Genomic DNA, 17,852 nt, shown 5'->3' with positions numbered 1-17,852 from the left:
ACACCACATCGCTGCCCTGCAGCCACTTCAGAGCACGACTGTCTCAGGAAGCTGCTTGGTACCTGAGTGTAACCCCAGCGTCATTACAATCTAGTATTGCAACTTATTTATAATTTTCTTTCTTTTTTTTTTTTCCTTGGTTTTTCTCCGGTACCAGGAACCGAACACACGACCTTGCGCTTGCCAGGCAGGCGCTTTGCCGCTGATCTAAATCCCCAGCCCCTATAATTTTGTTATTCATCCAAATGTAACTACTGATCCCAAATATACACAATAAATTGCTTTTAGAGATAAATATGGCCTTAAACAAGATTCTGTCAGAAAATACGAAAATCACTTTTTTAAAGAAAAGATAAACAGATATAACTTGAATACACTATCATAGTATCCATTTGCATATTTGATGAATACGCAAAAGCATTTTATAGATTTACTTTAGAGCGTCTAAAACATATTGTGCTAATTACGCCACTTGATTCTCATCAACCCCAAGAAGACATCATTATTTTCTCTTCTTTAGAGATGAGTCAGAGAAGACTCCAGGATATCAGATGACCTGCCTGACAAGATCGCGGCAGATCAGCACTCACAGGCAGAAGGTCTGACTGCAGCCGGCGGCCTGTACCCCACTGACACTGCTTTCCCCGCTCACATCAAACGTGGGTGACTGACGCCGCCGAGATACAGTCAGTTACTTGGTCTGAAAAGAATACTGGCAGTACATCTTCAAAACCACAATGCTTATTCTAAATGTGTGTCAATGTTAAATCTATATTTTCCTTCCTTACAAAAATGACCAATACTGCATATTCATATAACCAGCATATTAAATCCAAAATATGTAATATTTTCTCCCATACCTGGCTTTATGTCAATTTGGTACAAATAAATGGTGACCTGTTGTGATTTCTGTTTGCAAAAATATGTTTGGCTTTTACTCAGCAGATTTTGACAGTAAGAGCAGTTGTTGCTCTTTCACAGTTGGCCAATCCAAAACTTTCACAAAAGTGGAAAGGCCAAAAGATACTTAAGAGTGTGAGAAGAGAAAATAGATTAAATGATCAGGATTTTCATTGTTTCTGAAATGAGATTTCTGATATTACTTATCTCTTAAAAGAACAGGTCTATGGAGGTAAGCAGGTAATTTACTGACTAGGCTAAAAAATGCTGATAGGATTTGACTGAGAAACAAAAGGGAAAACAACCCATAAAGATCAAACTAAAAAAAAAAAAAAAATCAAACTAATGAGTCACAAAAGTAGAATAACATGCAACAGAGGAAGAACAAATATACATGGGCTCAGTAATCTTAATTATGGCCCTTTGTGTGTAATAATTATGATGATAATAGCTAACTTTTTCATATAAATTGCCTCACTTAATATAAACCCTCTTTAAGGTAGTAACTCATTGTCATTTAACAAACAGGAAAATTGATGCATATTTGTTCAATAATATTTTTTGGGTCCCTACATATCAGACTGTGGTCACTGAGGATACACAGTAAACAAAACTGAGAGCCCTACGTTCTCATGGAGGAGTGGCTAGCACACCTTGCTTCCTGCTTTTCTAAACAACTTTTCATACTAGCACATAAACTCACTTAATGAACACACAACCTTCAGAGAGAGATAGTGTTATTAATATTAAGTAGCATATCAAGGATGTCTCTTGCCCAAAGTTATTAAGAAATGAAACCAGGAACACCAATACAAATTGAAGCCCAGTATTATACAGTAATTTGTCCAATAACACAAAGAGCAAAGCTAAAACTTGAATCCACGACTTCTGACTATATAACCTTCCCTCTTACTGCTAAGTGACAGAGCCTAAGAGACCCCTCTAAGACCAACAACTAATAGTGCTGCCAGTAAAGACTGTCTGTCTTTAACGAGGGACTTTTACTGTGGCATTTCTGTCCTATTAGACAGCACATTTATGAAAATCCTTAGTGAGCTATTAGCAGGAATCTAAAATTCTTACTGAATATTCTTAAGAAGTTTTAAGAGTCAAGGTATAGTTATGACTTCAAGCAAAAGAAAATCACATAAACTCAGCCTCTAGAAAGGATAAGACATGGATATTAATAATATTTGCAATGTACTGCTGTTTGTTCACACCTTTTTTTAAAAATTGTTTTATTTTATTTTAAATTTTTTTTGTTTTTTTTCTGGTACCGGGAATCAAACTCACGACCTTGCGCTTGCCAGGCAGGCGCTGTGCTGCTGAGCTAAATCTCCAGCCCCTGTTTGTTCACTCCTGAATACATATTTCCAAAAATGAAAATAAAGTCCAAGTGCTTTGTATAAGTATTCCAACATTAGAAAAATAATCACACCTTCTATATACCATCTACCCAAGTTTTAAAATAGGCACATGAAACATCATTTTAAAAGGAAAACAAAAAGATTCACTTAAAAAGAAAATACATTTCACTGACCTAATAAGTTAAAGAACTACAGACCTAGTAGAAAGAGTGACATGTAAAGAAATTTACTTAGGGCCTGGGAGAAAGAGAGGGGTAGGAGATGCCATTATGTCTCCATCACTCAGATAGCTCCCTTGCTAGTGTATGATGACCTTCACATGTCCTTCATTTCCTCATTCTCTAGCTATTGACTGAGCACTTATGCCAGACTCTTAATGATCTGTGAGTTGTAAATAAAACATGAGTTTGACCCACAAGGATCTTGAAATGGGTAAGGGTTTGAGCTTCTCACGACAGCCTCTTTCCACTTCTATTTCTAGGGTGGTGGTAGCGGTGAGGACGATTTCAAGTCTGAGAAACTCAGCATTCCAACCAATATTCTAGCTTTGTGATTCTGTGGATGCAGAACGAAACACCAACTCAAATGCAACCTGTTTCTTCTAGTGTTCATTCACAGGATCACTTCTCTATATACCAAAATGTAGAGGACCTTTCAGCAAGCCGGCACTCAGGTTCTGCAGCAGCAGACACTAGCTGGGTGACCCTGGCCAACCATTCCTTACACTCTGGAGGTGGGTCAGCGTCCACAGCACCTAGTCTTGAAGCTCCGCCCCCACTGCAGAGGCCAATCATAAGCCACAATTGTTTCACTGTGTTTTCCACTGACTGTACACATGGGTTCCCACAACCTCCGCCTCAGGTTCTGCTACTTTGCTTGAGTGGTTCTAAAACTCAGGGCAACGTGCCTACCGATTTATTTGCAAAGGCTATAGATAGAGACACATGCTGCTGTGTCCTGTCCTGACCACCACCCCTGGGAACTTCTATATGTCCACTGTCCCTAAGTCATCTGAACTCCATCCCTGTGGGTTTCCATGGCGACTTCACTTCTCAGACATTTGGAAGCATGGCCCAGCGTGTCAAACATGATGGGCAAATTGCCTGCTATTGAACTAGGCAGGGGCAGCAGGTCTGCTTGTGCAATTCTGTACATTTTACTTCAAAGGTATGGGTTAGGACCCTCTGAAGGGAGGTCTCTCATCTACTACCAGACAAAACAAGTCAGAAACTTCACGGCCAGCTCCAAGGCAGGGGAGATCACAGCTTCTGTGATCTGCCTTGAGGAAGAGAAATTTTAGCTTCTATGGCCTGCTTTTCAGGGGAGTAAGGAGCCAGGAAACATGGGTGACGCCAGTATGCATCACTGTGGTCCCAAAGTCTGCATGGTTGCATTAGAAGAACACCCTCAGACATTTCAGAAAAAAGAAAACAATTCTCCTATTATTATTCCCCTGGGATCCTGGATAAGCATCACCTAGCAACCTCATCAAGAAATCAATAGCACCCTGAAATTCTGGAGTTTAATCATTTTGGACAAGTATACAGCAAAGTTTAAATGACTTTTCCTAAGTCATTGTAATGTTAACATTATCCAATGTCTGTAAAAAGCACATGCACTTAATTTTGTCTTTTTCAGTCATTATTCATTTACTCCTTAAACCACAGTGTGATGAATGTTGTTAGGTGTTCAGGGAAAATAGAGGGAGACTCTTAATTGCAAATAAATCTAGTTCCTACCTGTCCTTGCTTTTTCTGTAATGGCTAAGCTGCATGTATTAACTCAACATACACGTTGGTAAAGACTTTTGACCATCGCTCTATTCAACTAAGTCACATGCTAGTTAGATATAAATGGTTAAAAGTTCTTCACATAGCTCGAAACCATGCTGACACAGAAATAAAAAATTAATTCTTTTCATAGATATTGCAGATATTTTAATTATTTTTCATTATATATGAAGACATAGACTTGTAACAGTCATCTGAAGTTATTATAGACCCACTGCAGTAAAGAGCGAGGGTTCTGTTAAAGCTTTAAACATTTGAGGATTTAAAATAGCATACTGGAAGGAAAAAGCCCAGGAAAACAGCCAGGCTATACAGATCCAGGTCAAACATCAGCTAGATTGAGTCTAAGTGAAGCCCTGCCTGAAGGTAGCTCTATTCCTAGCTCAGTACGCGTGGTAAACACTTGAAGGTGTGCTCAGAGTGCCAGCTTAGGGAGCAAACTAGGCAACTCATCATCAGCTGACTCTCACTTAAGGAAGTCTGTGTTGGAGATGTCTTTCAAGAGCAGTTTGTCAGTCTTGTTGACACAAAACTTCCTAGCAGAAAAGAACAGTACAGATTAAACACGTTTGCTCGCAAAATTCCATTCAAACTGATTCTGTGCAATCTGTGTCACGTATACTTCGACGATAAGGTAGTTACCTCGGGGCTAACAAGGCAGAGGACGATTACCCAGGGAAATCAGTCACAGCGAGAGGGAGGTCTGTGGTATAATGCAGACACTCTAATAGCAACAAGGAATTACAGAGAGAAGAAAGTCAGTATGTTTTCCAATCAGGAGAATACGCTCAAGCTTCTCTTTGACCAGCGCCCTGCAATTTGGATTCCTCCGTTCGGCAGCTCAGCTCGATAATGGAGCAGTGTTCCACACCCCAGCCTCCTTCCCCCACTTCACAACACACTGAGAAGACACTGCTCCATGACTTGTAACTTCAACCAAGCTAGCAAACCCAAAAGCCAGGCTGCTTGTTGTGAATCACTGGCGTAAGAGTTTGACCGTCCACCCATCCACCATGCATCCACAGACCCCCTCTCTGTCTGTTCAGCAAGTATGGACCATTATTAATCATAGCTATTAATAAATTCATAATTTCCAAAGTATTTTCTTCAGCCTGAGAATAAAGTGATGAACCAATAGGAAAAGTTCTTTTTCTTCACAAAGTAAACAGTGTGACAAGCAAACATTAAGAAATAATCCTACAGAAACTTAGCCATGATTACCCTAAGCACCATGAAGGAAGATGCAAGGTATAATCAGAGTGCAGGTTTAATTTAAATTGGAGTTTGGTGAAGTCCTAAACTGTAGAGGACCTCTCTGCAGAAGTTTCTTTGACCCTGATGCTTGAAGGATGAAGAGGAATTTACAGATGAGGCAGAAGTGAGTAAGAGATTTTCTAGGTAAAAGGGATGCCTGTGAGAAGGAAAGTTCCACCCCATACTCAGCCCCCTCTCAGACGTGCACACAGTCACCAGGGGCCTGCGCTGCACCGTGAAAATGATCTCTTACTAGGGGAGTGTGTACCTTTTTCAGGTCACTGGGTATTTTTCAACCAACTTCTGAGTTCTGCTCAGACACAACGGCACTGAATCACCAAAACAGTACAGAGGGCCCTTTAAAACTCTTGTCTATTAATAAAACATGCTGATATCAGGGAAACCGTGCGTACTGTTCTCTGGGGTAAAGAAATCTCGCTTGGCTTTATTAAGGTGTGTGTGTGTGTGTGTGTGTGTGTGTGTGTGCTCGTGCACACACACACTAAAATTTTCATCAGAGAAGAGTATGTTTCCCTAGGAAAGCGATTTCACTTGGTGATTGAGTGGTGCAGACTGTGGTTTATCATCCAACAACTCTCCAAAATTCCAGCTATCAATTTTGTTTTTGAAGTTAGGAAGTCTCAGAACTTTGGGGGGTGCATCATCTAGAGAACAGGCTTTATTTCACTTAACATTATGGTCTCAAGATGTGTATATTTTCCTACAAATGACTCAAGGCTATCCTTCATTATGTCAGACACACAAGCTTAAATAGTTCATTATTTCTCATATATGAGAAACTCAGAGGAAAATAAAGAGCAAAACAAAAAATAGGTAATAGGAAGTAAAGAGATAGATTACTGTCAAAGGGGAAGGAGATCAAGAGATGTGGGGCAGGGAGAGGAGGGATAAGAGATGAAAGAAAAGAAATGCGGTGCGTTATGCACCTGTACCAACCATATATAAGGAATGTAGACATTATGTACTGCAAACATGTACAAAAAAAGGAAGAGAATCAAGAAGGATGGGTAAGGGAGGAATGAAGGTGTGTGCACATGCACAGCTCCCATAAGGAAGGTCAACATTATGCACTGCATGCATGGACTAGTAAACTAACGTTTAAAAAATTACAGAGTACAAAAAAAAGATGAGCTTATCTAGCCTTAGTGGCTTAGCATGACCCTGTCTCAAAAAATAGAAAGAGCTGATGATGTAGCTAGGTGCAAAGGCCCTGGGTTCCATACTCAGTCCTGAAAAAAATACATATATATATATAGACGGGCTTATCAAAATAAAAATATTGCAAGAACTACTCACTCATATATAAAAGCTTTTCTCCAAAAATATTTACTTATCATCCAACTACCATTTCTCAGAATTAGGACAGAAAAATCTGAGGGCTTTTTTTCTGTTATTTATGAGTTATCTTTTAATGATATCTGCCATTAACCTAACATCCTAGAAAAATTCATGTTTTGTGATAGACTGTTATTACTTATCATTTCATTTCAAATAGCACTGTATTTTACATCATGAGGGCAGCATTTTATAGGTTGTCTGGATGAAATAAAAATACATCTGTATCTCAACAAATCTTATATTTTACCTACATAGATATCAGAAAACACTTTTTAAGATAACGCTTCTTTTTTCCTTCCCCTTATATTGGGTATTGAACTCAGGGCACCAACTACAGTAGGTAAAAGCTCTACCACTGAGCTACCTCCCAGCCTAAAGACAGTATTTTTTAGAAATGTGGTTGTTACACATTTTACCATAATTCAAGGTAACTGCAATTTGAAAATAGTGTATAAAGGATTAATTGCACTATTTCTAATTTCTTTTATTGAAAGTGTTCATTTTAATTCTTAACTTCAGATTATGAATTAAGATTAGCTAACAAAGTGTCAGTTTTATGCCTTTTACAGCTACATAGAAGGCGCTTGTCCTAGGACCAGGCATGCTGAAGTAAACAGAACTAGTATAGCGTGAGTGTGCCCCAAACTATGCAAAGTTGGAATTCACTATTCTCAGACTGGCTTCCACCCCTGTTCATAACCGCCTCCCAGTCTTTACTGTCAATCTCACTGTGGTAATTACCCCACTCCTGTTACTATTTGGGGCTGACTAAATCATGTCTCTTACATAGACCTCTAGGACATTGAATTTTTGACATGAGTAATAGGGAATGTCTTTCTATAATTTAAGTTCTATAATTTAAGTTTCTCTTTAAAATGTTTACATATTACATCATTTGTTTTAATATAAATTTTCATGCATGAGAAAGATCACTTTTTCCATAGTGGAGTCCATTCAGAAAAATACAAAATAACATTGGAATCTAAATAACCCCATGAGAATCTTATCAATATATATGCATTTCTATAGTGATCTCAGCTATTAAAGTTTCTACAGTTTTCTGTGTACATATGTAAATGCACATGTATATGCACACACACACGTACATAGTTGCTTGTATCTGTGATTCTACATCTATGGATTCAACTGATCAAAGATTAAAAATATTTTGTCTGTATCAAACATCTATAGATTATTTTTCTTGTCATTGTTCCTTAACAGCCACTTATGAAGAATTCCCATGCTACCAGGAGTTATAAGTAACCCACAGACAATTTGAAGTACGTGAGAAGATGTGTATGGGTTATATGCAAATAGTACCCTGTTTGATGTTAGGGATTTGCACCTGTGAAGGTTGTACTGTGGACATGTGTCCACACTGTGGGCATGTGTCCTAGACCAACCTCCTGTGGTTGCTGAGGGCGACCACACACAAACACACCCAAAACTGAGAGAAAGACCTTAATGAAACAGGGGTTGAGTGTCACAGCAACTGTAGTTTAACACAAGAATTCCTATTTTCTGGTTCCTACACTAAGTATATCCTATGGTTTAACTTTAAAGGTTTTAGACAACACATCTTTTCTAATTCATAATTATGTTTTATATAGTGACTTCTCTCAAGCATTTTTAGAAAACAACACTAAAATCTCTAAAAATAGCTATAAATCAGTAAGTACTAGTCTCCATTTCACTCATGCTGAAGTATAAAGATAAAAACACTACACACCCATCAGTAGGTGAAGTATAGATGGTTAAACTGTGAATTTAAAAATTTCCCACATTTCTGCATATTGAACAATTTTTTTGTAAAACTGTATGTGAAGTGCACTGAATATAGTCTCATTAAAAAGCAACCACCTGAAAGTGTTGAACAAAGACAATTAATCACTCATTCAGTAGATCTTCTTGGCCATTCAGTGATTCACATCAAACAGTACTAAGTACTTATGGATACTACTATGCTCAAGCACAGAATGTGCTAAGCAGCAGAACTAGTAGAACATGCACTAATTAACTGACATTGGTTAAATCTATTACTTTCAATCATCAGTTATTATTTGAATTGATAAACACAGAAGCTAATTGATAAAATAAAGTTGAGAAAACAGATCAAGTAATCCTATGTAATTAAAAATAAAGAGACAATAATGGAATAGCGTGTATCTGAAACTTCGAATATGGAGCTCAAAAGCATTTAAGGTACTAGCATCAAAGCAAATGAAACAGCCAAAGTATTCTTGTTTTGACTGTGATAACGCCCCACTTTCCAGATCATGGGATATTAACTTTGCAAATTGTAGGACCATTACATTCTGACGCATAATTTTGGAAAAGTACAGTATTCCACTGAAAAAAGAACAAGAGGGGCAATCCAGAAGTACATTACTCTGGTTATCACAGAAGAGCTTGAGTTATGGAGGTACGAAGTGACTCAGAAAAGAATAAACCAGCAAGGCTGTAACAAGTTAGAAATAAAGGGCTCTTAAGGAGGTCTACGGTGACTGCTGTGGGGCCCAGCAGGGCTTCCAGGTCTTCATCTCAAGGGGGGCCACTCGAGTCTGAAAACACCTGCCCCTCACATTCCTCTAGCTGGCTTCTGCCCTCGCTGGCGTCTCCTCAGACCCCTGGCTCCTGCCCTCTTCTTTGCTGAGCTTGTCGCTGCCACACCCGAAGTGTATCGCACACGGCTGACCTCGGGCCCTCGCCTCCACCGAACGGCCCCCAGCTCACTTCATTTCCAGTTTTAAACCCAAATCCACTCGTGCCAAGGGGCTCGGCAGTCCAGACCTCTCGCCCGCGTGTTGAGGGTGATGACTGTTTACCCAGCCCCTGAGCCATCTCACAGACCTCTTCACTACACTCTTGAGTTCTTTCCCAAGAAAGGGTAATCTGCTTCTCCTCTTACGTTTCCTCAGTGTTTGACAGCAGCAGCCACACGTTCCTTAGAGCAAAGCTCTGCACATTCTCTTTCCTTCCTTAACATCGCCTTGCTGCACACCTCGCCCGTCCAATCATCACCAAACCCTATGATTCGTCAGGTGAGGTAGATAGCCTCGCCGTCCGTTTCTCCCAAGCCTTTTCCAAGACCCAGTCACTCCTGCCCCCAAGACGAGAACTCTGCCCTTTGGCCACATCTCTGCCCTCCCCAAGCCCTTCCGCGGCTCCCTTTAAAACGACAACAAAGCACGAGCGTGCAGCTGGACCTCAGAGGGTCTGCACTGCTCTCCCACTGGCTCACTCGGCGCTTCCCATGGTCAGCAAGATGAAACCGACCTATCACCCGCGAGTTCCTCAAGCGGGCCGGTCCCGCAGTGCTTCAGGACCCATGGCTATGGGCTGATTGCTTGTTCCTTAGGACTCAGTCCAAAACGCTTTTCTTGCAACCCAACCTCAAGTAGGAGGCCACTTTTATTCTCTCCACAGTGTCCTATTCTTTTTCTTCAGTGTTATTCCAAAGGTGTACTGACAAGTGCACTCCTTTATATTTATCCTCTTCCTGCCCCTACTCGACTGTAGCTACTACAGAACAAAGACTTTTATTCACTCTGCACTTTTCTCCCTACCCAGTGAATAATGTATGAGACATGAAATTGTGTTGAGCTAATGGAATAAAATGAAGTAATATTTTTGCAGGGTTTCTGGTTTTGAATTATCTTAAAATTTAGTTCTTCATTGTAAGTAGCGTAACATCAAACATCCAGAGGACAGATTTCTTAAACTTTAAGTCTATAACAGTTTTATTTCAACAGGCATGCAATTGTAGTCAATTTACTCCCAGGGGAAAGAATGTCTGCACAGAGATGCATTTGTCCCTACATAATTGAACAGAGCTCCCTGCTCGGTATTTGCAGTATTAGGAAATATTGCTTCAGCCTGTACCTGGAACACTGTCCTTGAACAGTCAATGTCAGTGAGAGGAACAGGGCTCAGATTAGAACAAGAAAGGGGCAGTCTGTGGTGTGCTAAGGCCCCACGACACCCGGGCCCAGACAGTAACCCAGGGGTCCAGGCACCAAGCGGGCATTCTGAGCTGTATGCACATTCACAGCATTTCCAAATGGATTCTTGTGACAGTTGAAAAAAAAAGGTATGTGTTTGTGGGGAAAAGAATGAATCCTTTGTATAAATACCCTGTTTGAAGAATCCATTTTAATTTTCCCTGAGAACAATTTCTAACTATAGAGCCCAGTGAAACTGCAAGTTACAGAAAAGTGTAACAGATACAATTTAGTTTCTGTGCAGTGCAGCATTTCTACCTGCAAGCCCTTCTTCAATACTCTCAGTGGTGGAGAATTGCAGAATCAATTAGTAAAGTAATAATCTTCATATGATATTAAAAAACCACTATGAATTTCACACACTGGCGTTTGTTATGCCTTGTATAATTTTACAGAGATGTCTTCCACAGGGAAGTCTTGGAAGTATTTAAAACACAGCTGTTACTTTGTCTCACCACCTCTGTTTTCTATTGTAGTCTCTTCATGTCGTGTGTGTGTGTGTGTGTGTGTGTGTGTGTGTGTGTGACTTTCTCTGTACTAAAATTCAGCAGGTCTTTGTGCTACTGTACTTAACAGTTGCACACCTGCCTTTATAATTTGCCTGCATCTTTCATTGTATGACCCTCTATTTCTCTTCTTTCTTTGGTATTTAAAAGTAAACAGTAACGAGAAGCTCCCTGCTCAGCTTAAAAAGGCTTCTCATACATCCTTTCCTGTCCCTTTAAAAAATCAGAATCAATTCCGTTTATATTATGAGTCCGAAATGTATATTTCAGCTTTTCCTACTCCTTTGAAGTCTAACTATTGAGTCAAAGCCTGTATTTATTGTAATGTCAATAATTACCAGCTTGTGCCTTTTAGATATACATGCAAGACGTTTAGTTTCTCTAAGAAGTAAGATAGTCTTTCAGATATTTCATTTATCTAATCAAAAATTTAGGCATCTATGACCTTAAGAACCTCAGATGCAGTAACATATGCAACGAAGATCCTCGTCCTGCCCAAGTTTGCATTCCAGCTGGGGGAGACAGAAACTCAGCAAGAAGCATGATGTGTCAGTGAGTGAGGACGGTGAACGTCACCCAGGAGACCTGCCGCACAGGAAGGAGGCAGTGGGAGGTGACAGTCGGGCGGTGTCCACAAGGAGGTGGTGCCAGAGGAGGCCTTGGAGAGTCATCCCCGTCGCTCCGAGCCCGCGGGGGTCCTCCGTGTGTCAGCATGTGCTTCCCACAGACGCCGGTGTACACGCAGTGTGTGAGCTGCTACACCACAGGCCCCGAGCCCAGGAGGTGCACGCAGTCTGTCTCTGTCCTTAGCTCACAGTCAGCAGCAGCAGAACCACCACGAAGCCCACACCACTGTGTGTCAAGTGTTCAGGAAATGCGTGAGTACAAATCACAGAATTGGAAGTAGCTCACTCCGCTGCTACATTTTGACTGATTTTGAACTCTAAGAAGAAATGGGTTCCTTCCCTCAAGATTTCTCATAGTACTTGCTGTTCCCCACCAGTCCCTCTTTGTGGTTCCAAGGTGAACGTTAGGGTTGGAAGACTATTTTCAAAAAGGCTTTGGCCAGTGTTCAGGTCCTTGCAGCTTTCTACTGACTCCGTTTTGCTTCTGTAATAGTTTTATGACCCATTTCTGAGAAAACACCTCATCTTCTTGGCAGTATTAAATCTGAAAATCGTGTAATTTATTTTCTTTTCAGAATCACTTACATGCTTCATATGGCTTCCCTTACCAAGTTTGTGGAATTTCAGGTCCATTTACAAGTTGCTTTTTCACAGGGTGTCTTTCTCCTATTTTTCTTATCCAAAGATCAGTTTATACAGAAGAAGATGCTTGATATTTCAGTTCCAGATCTCATCTTTCCAGCTCTCCATTTTATCTTTAAAGTATTTGCTTCTTCATGTTCGAATTTCAAATTTTCTTCCTTTATTCTAGCAGGACTTTCCCTTGTGTTACCCACTTTCTGTTACTTTTAAAAAAAGTCAAGGGGCACTTTTGCGGATTACGATTTTTCCTGTTTTGTCATACTGGCGGCCTCCACAGAAAGTATTCTTCAATTTTAAACATACTTTTTCTCCTTACTTCTCACATTTTGGTGCGAAGATTATGAAAATGCCAGCCAGCTCCCTGCAAAGATGTTCTCCAAGGTCTCACGAAACACACTGTACCTGTGGCCTAGAACATGCCAGCACGCACCATGACTCAGCGATTCTACGGCTTTAAAATGCACACCTGTCTCCCGAAGAGCCTGGGACTCCTTTGAGCAGCGAGAGCCTCTCATGCCCTGGGACAGGAAGAAGTGGGTAGGCGTAGGTGCAGAGCCTTGGGACTGTATTATTATTTGACTTCATCTACATAGCCATAAGAAATACATCAGACTGGATTTAAAATTTTTTAAATGTATTTTAAAATTCACTTTTCATGTTTCCCCTGCCAGCCTGTATTTGCTGCTGGTTCTCTAGAAAAGCAGGATGGGCAGGGCCTGGGAGGCGGCCCGGGCGGCCCAGCTCTTAGTCCTGGACTGCGACACGGGTGTCAACTGGATTCTATCATTAACTAGTTGTCTCTTTAACAGGTAGGCGATTTTAGGCAAATCACCTCCTCGCCCTGCCCTTCGTCTCTGCTCTAACTCACGTGTGCATAGCTTGTCTGTTCTCCATACAGCCCCGCGGAGGGTGTCAGCTCTGAGAGCTGCAGAGGGAGGCTTTCTGCTCTCTCCACATAGCACGAGGCCTGGCCCCAATCTCCATGCCCCCTTGTTACAGGAGCCCCCCAGAACGGTCCTCCTTGCTCAGCGTGACCTCATCCGAACAGCCTGGTCAGGTGTCACTGACCCTTACTTGGAGACAGCGGGGGCAGTTGTGTGACCTCCAGTCACATGGATTTGGGTTCATGTCCCAGCCCTCACACTTCCCGGCTCAAAACCGCACTTGGGCAGTGTCTTGCACTCTCTAGGACTGTTTTTCATCTGTGAGTGTCGCTGTGAGAATTACCTCATTTAACAATGAACGAGAAGCCCTAGACACAATGCGTGGGAGGCAGTGAGTATTCAATAAATGACATTATTACTGCTGTTATCATTGCCATTTTTAGGTTATTTTGAATGGATATTTAATGGTTTGTTCCTCCCAAACTGACCCGGGCAATATGTCTCATGGTAGATATCTACAGAAAAACAGATAATTAAATCCCATTAATGCAGCCAACATACTACTGAGCAAAGCCTTGGTCATATTTGAGTTTTTGGTTTTGAATTTCAGAGAGATAAAAATTTATGTTAACTGGAATTCAGACAGGCAAAAGTTAGCATCTCTTCAACTTTCAGTATAAGGTGCTATATGATTTTCAAATGCAAGAGTAGAAATAATTTAATAATCCTTTCTCATGATTTTTGATAAACTTTTATAGAAACCAAATAAGTCACACTACAGAGTAAAATTCTGTATTTCAATGGAGATTGCAGAGTCTGTTTTCTGCTTCATAAGCAGTTCCGAGTGCTTAGCTCACCGGAGGGTCACATGTGAAGTTGGTTCTGCTTCTCTTAATGCAGAGACCCAGAAATCTGCATTTTACTTATTTATTTAGGTTTTTTTTTTTGATTTTGGTTTTTTTTTCCAGTACCAGGAATCAAACTCACGACCTTGTGCTTGCCAGGCAGGCGCTGTGCTGCTGAGCTAAATCCCCGGCCCCAGAAATCTGCACTTTAACTATATCACTTCAAGGGATAATGCAGGTGGACCTAGGAACCTTGGTACAGTTGTCTCCTGATCTCTAAGCTCATAACACGAGTTGTGGCGGCCAGGGAGGCAGACGCGTGTGCACAGACACAGCAGCATATCAGATTTTTTTTGTGAAAGTTCTTTTACACGTTGGTTGTTCACTGCAAACCGGTTCCAAAAAAATTAAGTATATCAAAACGTGATTCATTTCCCAGGCTATCTGTGGCAAGCAATCAAGTCAGAAGGTAATTAAATTGTTTTGTATACTACCAGCTTGTGTTCTGAATAGAAACTGGCTTAAACAGTGGAGGAGGGAGGAAGGGGAAGAAAGAAATGAGAAAAAAGGAAAAGGATTTTCTTCCGCATAAGGCACAAAGCAAATCCTGGAATCACTTCAAAGGGGACAGGCCTGGTCTCCATTTCCAACACACTTTCTGCACCTCCGGGCGCTGTACTGTCTCTCACCTTAGTCCCTCACGGAGGCCTCAGGCTCCAAGTTCTCAGGAATTCCAGGGCCGCCAGCAGCAGCAACCCCTGCTCCGTGGGACCCCCTGCAGCACTGTTAGTCTCAGACTGGTTCAGCCTGGAAACAGACTGGTGCGGTGGATTATCCTTAGGAGAGATTTTTATTTTCAAACATCCTTCACCAATTCGTGAAATGTCAGGCAGTGTTACAAGTGAGTTAAAGACCTATCAGCCGGGAGCTGCGTGTTTCTCCAAGACAGCAGGCTCCTCTGTGACTCAGGTCCCTGCCAAAGCTTCTCTCATTCCCGTAAAACTGAACACAAATTTGCTAGAGTCCAAAGGAAATTTTTTAAAAATTGGTCATTGTAGGGGTAGAAGTTGAGATTGCTTTTTCAGTCAGGTATTTAACATTTTATTTTTTCTACGAGAACTACCTATCTATGCATATATATTCTTAATATATTCAAATTTTATTACTTTGTCCACAGAAATTGAACCCCAGCTCTGAAGCAACTCCTCCGAAGCAGAAAAGACCACACACAGCTAAAAGACCACACATTCCAAGCCAAGACAACAGCACAAAGTTAGAGAAGAGCAGTGCGGTGGATCAACAACTCGCCCAGCTGAACTGAGTCAGCGTGGTGCTGGGGGTGGGAGGCCCACCTGCGGGTTGTTGCTTCCAGCGTAAGAGCAGAACTGGGGAGGAAGAGGAGAGGCTGTGAGGGCGACTGTGAGAAGCTGTTTGGGAGCTGTAAGGGGCTGTTGGTTCTCTTGGAGAACCTTGTCCTACTGGCGTTCCTGACGAACTTGGCTGTTCTCATCTTCAGAGGAGCTCGGGACCTCCCTGTCACTGAGGATGGCTGTGGTACTTTTCAGGGGAGCTCTGGTTCTTACTTTGCACATCACTTCCTGACTCCAGTGCCATCCCTCGGCCTGCTGGCACAGATCCTTCATCCCTCTGGCACAGAGTTTCTAGCTTCCACCACTGACCTTTGGGCCTTCCCTGTGCAGATCCGTGAAACAGGCCTGCATGAGACATTGTTCTGGGCTCGTGGCCTCCAGTTGGACTCATGGGAGGCATTGTTATGGGCTCTAGGTCTTCAGCTGGACTCATGCAGGACATTACTATGGGATCCAGGCCCTCAGCCGGAGTCTTTGGTCTTTAGGGTGTCGACAGATTTCCTGCACTGACTTTTTGTATATGATTCTTTGGATGACTGCTATAAATAATCTTATAAAATATGTGTCCTCTGTTATACTGTTCTCCTAACAAAACCCCAAACTACAACAAACGGCTCCTGGTTAAGAGACCCAGCTTGACAAAGCAGCCATCACACGCTGATTATTCCCACTTTCAGGACGAAACAGTTATCACCTAGTTTACATTACATCACTACCATAGTGTGAATATTAAAAAGACTATTAAGATGTAATCCAAATTTACAGAAGTTCTGAATTCTTCTCAGCACTGCATACAGAGACAAGCCTGCATGTGAGGTACTGATACTATATTTTTGTATTTATATTTTAATGTATGTCCAGATGTGAATCACTGCTCACAAGTTTCATGTTATTCAAATAATCAAATGTACTTGGGACTAGTTTGTGTCCCCCAATTATTCTGCTATGTTTTATCCAGCATTTTTGTGGCTAGAATGGCAGGCCAGGTCCCTCTGCATCACCTACAGCTGTACTGATGTGGAGCGACTTTGTGTGCTTAGGACTCTGCTTAAAATAGTCACGCCGTTGGCCTGACTTCTCTCCCTTACCCCACCGAGAAGCTATCACTGTCCTCTACCTATAGCAGTCACCAAAGCAGAATCTTAGTTTGAATGTTTCAGAGTTGTCTCTTATTGACTACTTCAATTATTTTAACAAGTGTAATTAAAATTAAAAGTCCAGTGTCTGCTTGCATGAAAACCAACCTTTCATATTTGCACTGAAAACTCCATTTGCTTTGGAGTCCTAAGTCCTAAGTGGAGTCCTAGGTCCTAAGTGGCTCTCCCCATTGAAGTTCATCTGGTGGTTTTAATGGGAGTCTGCATTTGTGCTGTAGAGCTCACAAGGCCGATGGCCCTGACTGTTTAAGTTCACACTGTTTAGGCTGAGGCTGGGGCTCAGGGGTAGAGGCAGAGTACTCGCTCAGCATGAGTGAAGTCCTGGGTTCAATCCCTAGCACCACCAAAAACTGGATAATGAATTTTTCGGTATTAAAATTATACGTATTTTCTATTCCTGAAATTAATTTGTGTCTAGTAAAAAACTTGATATTTATTTATATTAATGGGTTATTACTACTATACACATTCTTCCGGCTTCTAAGTCTGATAAATCTGTCCGTACTGGGGGGACTGGGAAGAATGACAGCATCACAGACCTCAAAATGTCTAGCAGAAAGCACTGGTACAATCTCACAGTAGAATTTCATTTCAAGAGAACCAATTACAGTTCTCTTCCAACTATGTATCTGGGAAGGCAGTTGCCAGCATCCTGTACTTCCAGGGTCATAGAAGTCTTAAAGTGGGATGTTCTCCTTTATATTTTATACCATACATTTTTCTGCTGATCGGAGAAAAAGGACTAGGACTCAGTTCTCGTCCAGTGTGTTACACTGCTTCATGTGCTGTCGGATGGAGTAGTTCTTCCCATGCTCAGATGCTCAAGTGCCAAGCCCTTGTGCCTTAGAATTTAAACACATTTGAAGATAAAGCCTTCCAGTGTTAAATGTTAGCATGGGGCTGTTAAGGTGGGCCCTAATGTGAGTGGTGTCTTTATAAGAAAAGAAAAAGAAACCATTGGTGAATTCCTATAGTCTAGTCTAGTGACACTATGTATTGTCTCTCCTGTTTTTTAAAATTATTAGTTTCTTATTCCCTTTAATGATTTGATCAGTCTTCCATTCTTACATCTGGTAATCTGAGCAACTTCGCTGAAGAGAACAATATGTAATATAACAACCACTGTTAACCCCTCATTTGGTTTGAAACCC

The 17,852-nt window shown here is 41.3% G+C and overlaps 1 protein-coding gene across 4 annotated transcripts in view; it reads right to left on the bottom strand.

Annotated features, from left to right (window-relative positions):
• Window positions 1-17,852, bottom strand: part of Rims2 (regulating synaptic membrane exocytosis 2) — a 383,342-nt gene that overhangs the window by 27,122 nt on the left and 338,368 nt on the right. The window lies entirely within an intron of this gene.

The sequence above is a fragment of the Chinchilla lanigera genome, unplaced genomic scaffold, assembly GCF_000276665.1.
Source record: "Chinchilla lanigera isolate Chin_1 unplaced genomic scaffold, ChiLan1.0 scaffold00016, whole genome shotgun sequence".
Taxonomy (NCBI): Eukaryota; Metazoa; Chordata; class Mammalia; order Rodentia; family Chinchillidae; genus Chinchilla; species Chinchilla lanigera.
The sequence above is the reverse complement of the archived record's forward strand: the minus strand, read 5'-3'. Positions and strand labels throughout refer to the sequence as shown.